Source organism: Trachemys scripta, chromosome 7 (assembly GCF_013100865.1).
Source record: "Trachemys scripta elegans isolate TJP31775 chromosome 7, CAS_Tse_1.0, whole genome shotgun sequence".
NCBI classification, from domain to species: domain Eukaryota; kingdom Metazoa; phylum Chordata; order Testudines; family Emydidae; genus Trachemys; species Trachemys scripta.
The window spans coordinates 105,520,843-105,535,849 of NC_048304.1; positions in this window are offsets into that span (position 1 = coordinate 105,520,843).

The following is a 15,007-nucleotide window of genomic DNA, read 5'->3' on the forward strand; positions in this document are numbered from 1 at the left end:
CAGATCAGTACTACATCACATGGAGAGGGAAGCAAGGTGACCACTTGTTTGTATTTGTCCTGCAGGACAAAATGATCATGTCATGATGTGACAAATAGAAATATGCAAGACATTCATCCTGAAATCTGAAACATCCACAGCATTGCTGAGGTTAATGAACTTCGTTTTGAGCACACCTGGGCCAAGTTCTGGTTTTGGTTAGAAAATGAGTCAATCACTGGGCAGGCTGTGGTGTCTCATAATTTGAGCATATGTCCAAGAGTCAGAAAATCTGTGTTCTAGTCCTAACTCATCCCTAACATATTGGGTGATCTTAGACTGGCCACTTAATGCTCTGTGCCTTAGTTTCTCTCTATAAAATGGGGTTAATATATACCTACCTTTGTAAAGCACATCAAGAACTTTGAGTGAAAGGCACTGCCTGGAACTGATTAACAGTGTTGTTAGATATGTGCTTTGCACAATGCTATAGATTAGCCCAAAACTAAAGTACATGCACATGAGCTAAACTGGACCCTCTGTGAATTGCCATGCGTTTATTGGCTAAAAGTGCCACTGTTGCAACTATAATGTTCTAACCTGAACCTATGTTCCGTTAACTAATTTGGTGACAGAACTTTATGGAAGAACATCTTGAGATCATCTGGCCTGGCTTCTAAACTGATTAGACAGCCATTGAGATCTCATGCTTTAGAAACTCTTTTCTTTCTTCAATAAAAATAAAGCAATTTCTCAAACAAAACAAAAAATCCTGTTGAGTTTCTTTAATACCCACCAAACAAGCTTTGCTTCACTATCTTCTCCAATAGGAGTGAGAAGACAAAAAACCAACCAAACAAAAACAAAACCCATTAATTCTGAAACATTTCTAAGGTCTAGTACATTGGTTCATTATAATAACTGGGGCATCATAAGAGTCTCTGAAGCATGCAGCTAGAAAGGACTCACTAGCAAATTAGAGGTCAGGTTTCCTTTCTTTAATTTGCTGTCTTTTTACTTGTTGTTGTTTAATAAAATAACCCCTAAGATATTTGAAACCAATAGCTATTTCCTCACCATGTTTCTTCATACTGTGTGTGCACACATGCACGGACACTGGTTTCCTGTTGCAGGGGAGATTGGCATTGATTTTGTTTTGGAAAAATCTCATTTGAAGTCTTCATTGTGAGAAAAGATAACACACAAAAATGATACGGGCTCTGCAAGCAGACAAGAAAAAAAAGAGATCAGATTTTGGGTCAGCCAGGGTCAACAGTGCTCTTCAAAGATCCTCCAAGCCCTTTTCATTAGCACATGTTAACAGAATGAAAGTTGTTTTGAAACACTTATAGTTGATTTCCAAATATAGGCCTTGATTCAGCGTAGTACTTCAGTATGTGCCTCATTGACTTCAATCAGACTAAACACATGCTTAAGGTTCAGGATGTGTTTAAGTACCCTGCTGAATCAGGGTCATAGACTAGGGACTAGATTCTGCACTCACTTGTATTGATGCAATGTGTTCAGAGGAAAAAAAGTGAGTGACTCCAGCTGTATAAAGGTATAACTGAGATCAGAATCTGGCCCAGTGTTTTTAAAGCACATCCCATGCTCAAACAGCCGCCATGTACTTTTCAAGAATGCCGTGTAAAGGTTTTGTTGCTGTAATAATATCAGAAGCGAACTTCACTCTTTTCAGGCAGGATTATTGTCCTGCCTTGCCAGCTTTATGTACCATTCGATCTGCCATCACCATGTCTAATACACATACCAGCGTGACAAACACATGAGATAGCAACTGCTGAATCTGGCAAGGCAGAACAACACAGAGCCGCTCGAGTAAAAATACCCTGCACCATGGCCTATGTTGGTCTGCAGTGGCTCCAGAAGGGAGAGAAGGTTCTAGGAAAGAGCAGTTCTATCTTTAGAATGTTTTACTTTACACAAATGCCAAGGGTGGGGGCGTGGAGAAGGAGCTATTGCAGAAAGATTTGTTTTGAAGAGTTAGTTTTTATTCCAGTGGCAGTCCCACTGTGTCTCATTGCAGGAGTGTTGGCTTACTGGATGGCATGTCAAGAGAGCTCTCTCTTATTTTACACTTTAGATATTATTTCCACTTGGGTTATTTTTACTTTCACTCATGCCAAAGCAGCCATGGCAGTGTGTGGAAGAGGGGTCCCACTCAGATTTTCATTCTAACAGGAGTCCCACACAATGCCCTCCGTGGCATGGCTGGTTTCCCTTTAATGTTGTATATTTCTGTGTTTGGAGGAAAAGGCTATATATGTGCCTAGCAAGAGGCAGAGCCAGCTCCAGGCACCAGCCGACCAAGCACATGCTTGGGGCGGCACCTTGTAAGGGGCAGCCAATCTTGGGGTGGCGGGGCGGCGCTCGGGTTTTGTTTGTTTGTTTTGTTTCGGCAGGGTGGCGTTCGGGGGTATTTTTTTGTTGTTGTTTTTGGTTCAGTGGGGCGGCTCTCAGGGAGGTTGTTTTTGGTTCAGCGGGGCAGCACGGGGGAGGTTGTTTTTGGTTGGGCGGGGCAGCGCTGAGGGGGGTTGTTTTTGTTTTTGGTTCGGCAGCATGGCGTTGGGGGGGGGTTGTTACGGGGGGGGGTTGTTACTGCGGGGCGGTTTTTTTTTTTGCTGGGGCAGCAAAAATGTTAGAGCCGGCCCTGGCAAGAAGGGCCTGCCTGAAATGCTGGCCCTCTGCTACATGTTTGGGAGGCTGTCACTATGTATGTGGGCCAAATGTTTCAGAGGTGGCCTGCATTCTATACAGGGCACCCACAATCACTGACCGCTTCAGACAAGCCTTAGGATGTAGTCGGATGGTATGTGACCGTAGGGGTTACAGTGATAGAGGGCACCCACAACCCTCCTTCCAACGGGCGCCCACAGCTGACCAATGCTAAACTTCAAATTGGGCAGTGCAGGCAGGAAGGGGAATGGCTAGGATTGCCGGGGATGTGCTCTCCCAGCCGTCAGGCTAGCAGAGTTCCTACAGATTCCTCCTCCTGCTCTTCTGGTACTTTTGTTGGCTATCAGGGGTGCAAATAGCCTGTGCCCTCCTCTGGGGTGAAAACCCTACTGTGGGTAGAGGTCCCTGCCAGCTCAGAGAGGATGTAGCCTGCCCTAGCTGCTGAGGAATTTGGCTTACACAAAATGAGCTGGTGGTCTCTGCGGACACACGTACACATCAGGAGGATATCCTGGTAGGCAGAGAGGGTTACAGGCTGGACAGGTTCAATCACCTCCATGGCACCATTCTCCCCTTCTCTGAACTCCATGGAGCCTTTCCACAGGGTCTAGGATCTACCCACAGCTCCCATGTACATATTCCCCACTCAAGCCCCCTGCTTATTCCCCACTCAATATAATAAAGCCCCAGGATATATTATCTTTTGCTCACAGGCTTCCCTAGGGCCCACTGCGGCCTAGAACAGCCGTGCTGCTAAGGAGCAGCAAGGGGCAGATTTCCCTCCCTATCCCCTCCTCCCCTGGGTTTTACTGTGGGAGGGGATGAGCTAGTTTAGCCTGGAAGTGATTTCTCTAACTTTAGTCAATAAATGTAGCTACGCAGGTAGCCTCTCCTCCCCATTAGAATTTGTAAGTGGATACTTAGTGCCTTCAGTCACTACCGAGACTGTTCAGCTTTCCAAGGAGAGCATTAGAAGTGAGATGAAATGCCATTATAGACCCAATGAACCACTCTGAATGGCCTTTCAATGTTTTAAGTACACCACTACCACGATATAACGCTGTCCTCGGGAGCCAAAAAAATCTTACCGTGTTATAGGTGAAACCGCATTATATCGAACTTGCTTTGATCCGCCCGAGCGCTGCTTTACCGCATTATATCCGAATTAGTGTTATATCGGGGTAGAGGTGTATAAACACTGAGTTTTCCATTTCAGATGAGTGCTCTTGGGTGAACGCATGTAAAACTAACCTTTTTAATGTAATTGTGGCCAACCCATTGATGGCCCAGAATGATTAAGAGCAGAGACTTTCCAAAATGCCTATGTGATTCTGGAGCACAAGTCCCATGGAAAATTGGGTTCCTATATCAACTTAGGTGCTTTAGAAAAGCCCATCGTAGGTATTTAACAAAAGGATTTTAATTGATCAGCTGACTATTGGTCACACACTGCTTTTCATCAGGATTATCCTACATCCCTTCGAGACTTTTGAAAATCCCACCCTAAATAAATCTACTGGATCTATAAAAAGACAACACACAAATGATGCTTTACTTGTTTAAAGCATGGTACAAATATCTATTCATAATCCTCACACCACCCCTGTGAAGTACATGAGTATGACTACCTTCCAAACAGAGACAAGTAGAAGTGACAAGCTTATGATCACACACCAAATCTTTTGCAGAGATGAGTTAAAATGCAAGCCTCTGGCTGCAATTTCTATGCTTATATAAAAGCAAGCAAAATACACCTTACCCTATAATCAGACGCTAGTCTGTTTCCAGAGTTAACAGATTTGTAGTGTGTGTGTGGGGCTAGGAGAATTCCTCTCCTGCAAAAAGAAATATGCCCAACAGTACAGAACCATCATACAACAGACAGCAAGGCATCTCCTAAACTTGCTATGTTCCATTTATAATGAGTTTCAGATAATATGACATTAAGCATCAGGCAGAGAAAAAAAAGGAAGATAATACAATCTGCCGTCATGGTAACAAAGGTAGAATATGCTTTCAGTGCCGCTGCATAGAAACCTTTGTGAGTTTCTGAACTGTTGTATCAGGGAATCATTCCATGTACATTTCATGACCTCTGTCTCAGAACTTGCTTTTGTACTCAACAACTACCATATCAATAACAAAAACAACCAGAGGGGTTTGAGAAGCCGTGGGGCAGCCACAGAGCGCTCAATGCTGCCCGGTCCCAGTGGATTATTGTGTTTATGCGCAGAAGGTAAGAAGTGATTAGCAGGACAGTGAAAACAGTGACATAATCCTGTATCAATGGGAGTGCTGCTGAGCAGACACTAAATTGCTTCTGCCTAGTGACATGAATAAGGCCTAAGAGGGGAGTTATAAGTAAGTGCTTCTTTAGCATAAAGAGAATGATGAAGAGTCACCCCCTCTCTTCTCCATGCACAGCTCATCTTTTAACTTGGCAGCCCTCAAGGATCATTGTGAAAATGGTTCAGTAGATCAGACCCACATACAAAAGTGGCCAAAGGTCCAAAGTCACCAGAATTGTTATTTTTTTTTTTGGTTAAACATCATGGAATCGGTGACGAAAATGCAGCCTGTTTCAAAATGTACAAACTCAGCTGTACCTGAACACTGCAAGGGGCTGCAGTAAGTATACTAATTATATTGTGTTCCAAGGCCCACGCAAATGTGCAGAACACACTGGTCAAGGAGCAGAGGGCAATAACCACAGTAGGGCTGTAAATTCTATCAGGTGAGAGAGAAGGAGTTATTCCAAAGGAAAGGAACTGAAAGAGGAGCGAGCTTCTTGAAACCATAATGCAACTGCAAGGTGCAATACAAGATGCTGACTTTGCTCTATGAAGCTCTCAATGGGTTGGTGTCCTGGATCTCTAGCAGAACCACCTCTTTCCTTCCCCTCTACTGCAGGGCAGAGAATTCTCAATGGAGGGTCCTTGAGTCTGGAACAGGTGTCCCTCGCTGGTCAGACAGCCTGAATTTGACAACCTATCCAGTACACTGCAAGACTCATAACTTGTCTCAAGCTTTTGCCTGACAGAGTGGGAGGGAAGGATGACTGCAGTGCAGCAGAGACTATGGGTGGGAACTGAGGATTGAGTTGGTCTGTGTGTAATTTTGTGGAGAGGAGGGAATTTGTGTCTTTGACTCTGTTTACTGAACATGATTGTTTTTATGCTACATAGTGTACATGCCCTCAGACACACCATGTACATTCAGTTTCTGAGCTGAAAGAAGCTGTGATATGCAGCCCCATTTTCAGAGAAAAGAAAGATCTCAGAGTTATTGTGGATAGTTCTCTGAAAACATCCGCTAACGGTGCAGCAGAGGTCAAAAAAGCTACCAGTGTTAGGAAGCACTAGGAGAGGGATAGATAAAAAGACAGAATATAACATAATATAATTAATTATAGAGATCCCTAGTACACCCACATCTTGAATACTGCGTGCAGTTCTGGTCACCCCATCTCAAAAAAGACATATTAGAAATGGAAAAGGTACAAAGAAGGGCAACAAAAATGATTAAGGGAATGGAACAGCTTCCAAATGAGGAGAGATTAAAAAGATTGGGACTTTTCAGCTTGGAAGAGAGGACTAAGGGGGAATATGACAGAGGTCTATAAAATCATGAATGGTCTGGAGATAGCCAATAAGGAGGTGTTATTTACCCTTCACATAACACAAGAATCAGGGCTCACCCAATGAAATTAATAAGCAGCAAGTTTAAAACAAACAAAAGGAAGCCCTTCTTCACATAACACAATGTCAACCTGTGGAACCTGTTGCCAGTGGATGTAGTGAAAGCCAAAAATATAACTGGGTTCAAAAAAGAATTGGATAAGTTAATGGAGGATAGATCCATAAATGGCTACTAGCCAAGATGGTCAGGGATGCAACCACATGCTCTGGGTATCCCTAAGCCTCTGACTGCCAGATGCTGGAATTGGACAAAAGGGGATTGATCACTTGATGATTGCCGTGTTCTGTTCATTCCCTTTGAAGCATATGGCAATGGCCATCGTAGGAAGACAAGATACTGGGCTGGATACACCATTGGTCTGGCCAGTATGTCTGTTCTTATGTTCTTTCAGAAGCATTCCCTAATTGTGTGCGCTCACACTGAGGCATCTTGTGCCTGATTTTCAGAGATGCTGAAAACTGGATGCCAAGAGTCTTTTCAGCATCTCTGAAAATCAAGCACAAGGTGCCTCAATGTGAGCACACACAATTAGGGAACATTTAGTCTCAGTGTCTTCCATGCAGCCGTCATCCTGCTAGATATTTGACCATCGCCTTGAATTAGGAAGCAATTAGCTAAACTGATACTAAAGAAATGACATGGACAAGAAGAGGAAGAATATAGATCATCATCATGGATTTCTTCACTGTTCTAGCAGGTTAAAGCTCTGACACACAAAATCAGCATTTGTCATCTGAATACAGTGTGCATGGAAAGGTGCGGAGTTGATAGTCCTGGAGATTGGAGTCCTCTCTACAGCAAGTATAGGAGGCAGATGTGGCCAGAAGGAGGTGCTCTAGCGGTGAGTGAGTGCCCTGTGACACCCTCCTACTCTTAACAACAAATAATGAATTGGACTCATTCAGGCCTATCCATTTATTTTTATTTCCTCTTAAATCAGCTTTAATACAGCTTTAGGGAGGATTAGGTTAAGCTTGCAAAACACATTTATTTCCATACTGCTTTGTTTGTTTAAATACATTCTGATGGTAACACAGATCATTTTGTTTGCAGTGTCAACAGGCTAATAAAAATTACACCGATAGCTGAGCTGCTGTTGATGTTCTTACTGCATCCCACAGTAGTGATAATGCAGGCCAGTAGGTTGTAGTTTTAGAAACGTCCTGCAAACATCAGCCTAACTGCTGTTTAGGATAAAACAATTAGCATACGCAAAAGGAGCTGCAGTTTTGTTTTCTTTTCATTTTTATTGGTCTTTCGTGTTGTCTAAATGACTATGATTAACATACATAAACCGTTGGGAAAAATCAATTCAAGAAAACTAATTTAACATACAAGATGAAATCATTAGGCACAAATATCTAAAAGTCACTAGTATGATTACTAATTAGAGTGGGTCTCAATCTCTTCCATACTGTGACCTTGTGTTACAATGGAAAAGAATTTGGGGACTCCCAACCCTGATCCCATAAAACTTGCTCATTACCCCCAAGGTGAGTGCTTATGATTTATAATTTGTAGTAGAGTAGAGCCTAGAAGCCCCAACCAAGAGGTAAGCATCCCTGTGCTAGGAGGTGTTCAAACAGAATGAAAGAGTCCCTGCTCTGAAGAGCTTATGGTCTTAGTAGACAAGACATTTTAAGGGGTTTTGTGTAGGATGACCAGCTAGTGAGTGTGAAAAATCGGGACAGGGGTGGCGGGTAATAGGAGCCTATATAAAAAAAAGCCCCAAATATCAGTACTGTCCCTATAAAATCGGGACATCTGGTCACCCTAGTTCCGTGAGTGACGCATGTTTACAAGACTGGAAGGGAAAGCTGAACAGGAGGCAGAAAAAGAAGATCTTGGATGGACAGTGTGGCACCCTGGGTGGCTCAAAAGCACTATTCATCCACAGAGAGATACACAGGGGACTGTACAGAATGGGCTACCATGATTGCAAACCCCTAGTGTGGAGATGCCACATAAGAAAAGACAAGACAAGACAAAGAACAAAGGAGAAAACAGGCCCAGAGAGGGGAAGTAACTTGCCCAAGCAATCACAGGAGGGCAGTGGCTGAGCAGTCTCCTGGGTGAGTTTGATGCCCTATCCACTAGACCACATTGCCGCCCCAAACTATCTAAAAGCTTATAAATGAAAAAAGGCATTAAAATTGTGACCATAAGTGACCATAAGTCTTTATCCAAGCACAAAATAAATTAAGATGAAAATCAACGCCAGTTAGAACATCTATGCGGTATAAGATGCTAATCACCAAAGCCATATGCTGACACTTTCACTCATGCATTCTTCCATGAGTGGTCCTTACTCCTGGGGGAATTCTGCACCACTGAGCATGCACAGAATTTGTGTCCCCTGCAGATTTCTTTGCTTCTCTGCAGAAAAATGACTCTCTGATGGGGAAGCAAAGGGAAGACACAAGAGTGGTCATGTGACCCTCCCCAGGACTATGCTTCAGGGGCCCAGGGCAGCTAGTGGAGAGAAATCACTGTGGGGCAGGAGGCAGGACTGGGGAAGACCTGGCTGGTGGCTCCTAACCTGCACTGGGCTCAGCTGCTAGTCCTGGCTGGGCTGGGGAGGACAGAACTTCCTCTTCCCCTGCACGGCATCCGGGGCCGGGTCAGACCCACCCCCAGATTTCTCCCTCAGCTGAAGGAAACTCTGCAAACTCCCCCTCCCCTCCTCTTCCTGTGCTCATCGCTCTTCAGCTGCAGAAGGAGGGATCCCTATACAGGGAACTGCTCCCCCATCCGCCCAACTCATCCATCCTGACCCCCTCATACCCAGACCCTCCTGCTGAGCCTCACCCCCCCACACACACACTAATAACCCCCACAATGAACCCTACTCCCCCCACACCACCCCAAAAGCCATCTGCACCCGGATCCCCACCCCACCAAGCTCCAACCAGCTGCATCTGGGCCCCCAATGAGCCCCCCTTCACACACCCCCCCCACCAATTTCTATCTCCACCACACCCAGATTCCCCCCTGCTGAGCCCCAACACCTTCACCTGGACCCCCCTGCAGAGTCCCATTACTATTGAACCCAGAACCCCCCAACAAGGCCCTGTGCATCTGGATCCCCCACTAAACCGCTTGCACCCAGACTGCCCCACGCAGAACCCTCTCAACTCACACCTGGATCCCCCCCCCACTAAGCCCCTCCACACTTAGATCCTGCTGGGCTGAGCCTGCCTGCTCATACCTGGTGCACCTGACACAGAGGGCAGGGCCTTGGGGTGTTTCTGGGGCAGAGCCAGTCCTTGCACTGTGTCAGAGTTGGATGCAATCTCACTGCTGAGTCCATGTCCCCGGGGGAGCTGCACAGTGCTCTCCTACAGCCAGTGTCCTGTGCTCCCCAATGCCATGCTGGAGCCTCCACATTTATTTGACAAATAAAATTTGCAGAATTTTAAAATATTGCATGCAGAATTTTTACTTTTTGGTGCAGAATGCCCTCGGAAGTAGTGGTCCCCTAAAGTAACAGATGAAATCAACTATCCATGTATTTAAGTTTCAATGAAACCTTGAAAAGAGAAGAGTCCTAAACCCTTGTGAAATACCAGGTATTTTGATTATAGAGCTTCCCCTCAATACATTCTATTACCCATATCAAACAACTCATGGGCTGATTAACTGTATGCTGTAACTGATTTGACGACTCCATTGTTCTCAATGGAGTTACAGCAAGGAGAGATTTAGCTCAGGAAAAACATTGTATTTTGTAAATCATTGGTTCAAAGGGGGCAATCACTGCAAGATACATAGAATCATAGGACTGGAAGGGACCTTAAGAGGTCATGTAGTCCAGTCCCCTGCACTCATGGCAGGACTAAGTATTATCTAGACCATCCCTGACAGGTGTTGGTCTAACCTGTTCCTAAAAATCTCCAAAGATGGAGATTCCAAACCTCCTGAGGCAATTTATTCCAGTGCTTAACCACCCTCAGTTAGGAAGTTTTTCCTAAACCACCCCTGCTGCAATTTAAGTCCATTGCTTCTTGTCCTAGCCTCAGAGGTTAAGGAGAACAATTTTCTCCCTCCTCCTTGTAACAACCTTTTATGTACTTGAAAACTGTTATGTCCCCTCTCTGTCTTCTCTTCTCCAGACTAAACAAACCCAACTTTTTCAAACTTCCCTCATAGGTCAAGTTTTCTAGACCTTTAATCATTTTTGTTGCTCTTCTCTGAACTTTCTCCAGTTTGTCCACATCTTTCCTGAAACATGGCACCCAGAACTGGACACAATACTCCAGCTGAGGCCTAATCAGCACGGAGTAGAGCGGAAGAATTACTACTTATGTTTTGCTTACAACACTCCTGCTAACACATCCCAGAATACATACACCAGGTTTGAAGTGTGGGGGACAAGTTTGATGCCTTGTTTACATAAAATAACCCTTTTAACACTGGACAAGGCCATACCATTTCTTACATGTTGCCAGGGTGATTGCCACCCTTGGGCCTATCAATGCAAAAATCATCAACTCAAGTAAGTCTTGTCCCTGACTATAGTGATTGTATTTAAGTTATCTAACACTCAGAGTACAAATGTTCTTTCTTTGATCAATATTTTTTAGTGCTTCATCTGTCTTGAATTGGGAATTGCAAGCACCTTGGTAGATAAACTGAGACATGGCATAGCTTTTCTGTAGGTTGGATAAGTAACTCAGTACCTACTGCTGAAATACTTGAGATTTCTCAGAGTCGTGTTCACTGCATTACAACTGAAATTGTTAAGTCTTCCACTGCATCACTGCACTAGAAGAAGTGTCCCACCCTCTCCCCCATCACTAGGAAGGGCACACTGGTTCCAGAGATCTGCTAGATTAGGGCACCAATGCTAATTAGAGATGGACCTAAATGACAATGTCTGAATTTGGGTACAAACTACCCCAAAAAATATGGATCAGGGATTTTAGTTCAAGACCATCGCTCATCCAAGATGTGGGCTAGACCCCTTCATTGCTGACAACCACCTCTGTGGGAGGTACTTGGAAGAAGTAATATTAGTTTTGTCTAATATTGTCAGTCTCAATATGCTTTGATTGCTATTCCTTATTGAAAAGGGAGTTTGGTTTTTGGTCTTGAAAGGCTGATAGAGGAACTTCACAGCTGTACTAAAACTGTTGGTTTATTTGGCAAGAAGAAGAACTTGATTTTGTGTGGTGGAGAGAGAATTCCAACTCCAACCCCCCAGAAAACATACAATTGCGTATCCCAGCTAGATCCACTAAAAACCCTGCCTGCGGTCATCAGGCAGGCATGATGCTATCTTGACCAGCCTTCCTGGAGGAGTTAGTTCTTCCACAGGCTAGTTTATTATGTTACAATATGTTGAACACAGCTGTGGAGTAGGGTAGCAAATGCTTAATGCCATCAGTGCCAGTCTTTGTGATATGCTAAAGCTAACAGCTTTTGGGCCCTGGTCTTTGCTACACAGATGTATACCAGTGCCCTCTCTCTTCGTCTGCTATCCCTCTCACTCACTCACACACACCCGAATAAAGCAGCAATCTTGTACTCAATCCTCTAGCCACTAGAGGGCAAAACTGCTTAATGCAATTTAAGTTCTTCTCCAGTGAAGCCCTCCCCCTGATCTGTTAATGCAGAAACATTGAATAATATAGCACTAGGTAGTGGGTCCTCCGCATTGGCTCTGAACAGGCTGGTGCAGAGAAAGCCATTGGGGACAACTGAAGAGGTGGGGGCCACAGGATATGCCATTAGGTGGATCAGGTGGCCCAAGCTCCCCACATACAGTGAGTGCATAAGGGCAGCTGCCATTATTCGAGTCCTTTGGCTGGAATTGCCGCCTCAGAGGTGGTGGTGTGAAGTCCCATCTAGGTGGCATGTGTTAATTCTGCACCCCTGCCTAGTACCCGACACAAAGCACTGTTTCTCTGGTTTTCTGCAGGTGGGGCAATTTTATCCAAGTACAAACACTGCCCTCTCACAATTAAACACTAGGAGTGGGGAGTCTGGATGGTTCACAGGCTTTAGAATGGGATAAGAAGCCAGCCTTCCATGGGTGGGCACTGATTTGGAACGGACTGGGATGGGTAAGTGACAAGCTATTCCCAATGGATGACAGGTTCAGAGACTTCTGGCACATTATAGTAGCTACTACCATCACTGCTGAGTGGTTAATAGATTAAATTGGGCTGGAAACAGGCCAAATTCACTGCTGGCATCTTGGGTGAAAGTCCAAGGATTAAACACTTGCAAGGATAATGAGAACATCCATATAATTATATTAAATTAAAAAAAAGAGTGTTAATGATATAAACCCTCATGCTTCAGTGCGTAAAGCAATGGTGAACTCATGGGAGCAGGAAGAAATGGCCTCTATGGGCAGCTTCTTCCACAATTGTCCATCGGAGGTTCTTGTAACTTTCTCTGCAGCCCTTGGTAACTGGCCCCTGCCTGAGACAGGATCTGGGACTAGATGAACAAGTGGTCTAATTCAGCAAGGCAAATCCCTATGAGTGGCAGCCATTTATATCAGGGCTGATGCTGGCTTTTTGTCTCTCCAAGTCTGGATTGAAGCACAGGGGGGAAACGTGCGGGAGCCTCAGCTGCTGCTGCTTCTCCTGCTCTGATGAAGGACATAGAGCAGTGGAAAGCTATATGTCCTTTCACCTGCACTATGCCCACTTTAAAGGAAATGTTATTAAAAAGAAAGGAAATCATTCTTCTCTTGTCTAGGCCTTCTCCATATTGCTCCTTTACTTCCGACCCCACATCTAATAGACTATCCTCTGTCCAGGAGACAATTTCCATTTTATAGCTGAGAGTATAAATTAATGCCAGAGTGTTCTGCCTTTGCAGGGTGTTTTGTATTGTACTCGGTCTTAAAAAAAACCAACCTCCCCAGCACTTCCCTGGGTGCTTTGTAAGCCTCACCTTGCTATTCCAGTACTCTAACAGGAACATTGCTTTTTTCATTTGATTTCTAGTGCTCTCTGTGCGAATGACTGAGGTTGATCACAGAAGGCGCACACAAACCCCCGAACAGCTGTTCAAAGAATAAGCTTGTTTAAGAATTACTTACCATATACTAAACTATTATCTAGATAGAAACAAAGGAGAGATTTCTTAAATTAATATGCAGCAAAGAAATAAAGCTAAAGTCTGAGGGAGTAACATAGCCAGTGCTTAGATATGATGGTTGAGTTAGAAAAGCTAGGTTCTAATCCTGGTTTGACACCAACTTGCTGTGTAGCCTTGTGCAAGTCATGTAACTTCCTTGTGCCTCCATTTCCCCATATCCCCACTGGTGAGGTAATACTACTCCCCTGCTTAACAGAGGTGCAGCAAAACTTAATCCCAGGCTTTGTAAATTGCTTTGAGATCGTTGGGTAGAAGACACTGTTGTAACCATTAAATATTGTTAAACAAAACCTCCGGTGCAACAGAAGAAGAGATTTAGAGTACTGTTCTACTTGTTAAATTAGGGGCTTGGGACTCCTGGATTCTGTTTTCAGCTCTACAAACAATGCATGTGAGCTTGTGCAAACCAAAACTTCTGCGCCTTGGTAAAATGGGCATACTATAATCAAACTGAACACCACTATGTTAAGAGGCATAATTAATTATTAAAAACTGATTTAGGAGCCTTGGAAGACCGACAGTAAAAGTACAAAATAATAATCTATTTTCTGTATACCCTGGAATTATAGCGTTTCACAGAACAGAGAGAAACCTTTCAAATGAATGACTCAAAAGTATGCCATTTTAGGGAAGTGAATGGTTGAAAGATTTGATTCCCCTTGAAATCTAGTCCCAAGTGAAAGTTACCACCATTTGGTGGGCTGCTTGGTTCATACGTGAAATGCGTAAGTGATCCAACTCTGATTCTCAGCGAACTAACGTTAGCAGTTGGCATCAGTTTGTATCCTCATTGGCAGCCAACACTGAGGCCAAAGACAGACACAACTGGTCTTCACGCCTAGAGATAGGTCCCTCAACGTGAAAAGTTGAAGCACATTGTTATGATGGTTTGAAAAAAACAAAACTTACCCTGCTTTTGCCTCTGTTGTCCCTATTATGTAGATAGACTTCAGTATGCAGAGTAGCATGACATCTTTCACAGCCCCTATAAAAACACAACTGTATTGGATAGTAATAGTTCAACACACTGCAATACCATTAGCAGAAGTTGTACCACTACTGTCTGGTTTTTAAAGGAAGCATGGATTCCAACATGTTTGAAGTCCTCAAAGAAAAAGGATCAAGATCATTAATGTCAAATGTATGGATTTCTGAAGCAATTGTTTATTGAGTGGAATGTTCTCCCTTACCAGGCAAATGCTTCAATACTCTTATAGTCCTTAAAATTTAGTACTATAAGTCCAGACAATCTCATAGTAACAAACCACATGTTTAAGGAGAAAATATTTGGTAAAAGTAATAGATTTTAGTTTCAAGCGTCCAAAGGATTATTTAAAAGAGATATAGGAATCAGAATTCTGAATGTTACCTTTGATGCTGTCTTTCAACCAATAATTATTTTTTATCTTTTAGAGAATGGAGAAGTACCACCAGTGTATCTGAACTGCATCATTTTTAATTATCTTTCTGCGAAGTTTGAATTAGAAACATGTTATTTAACAAAGCTACATTTACA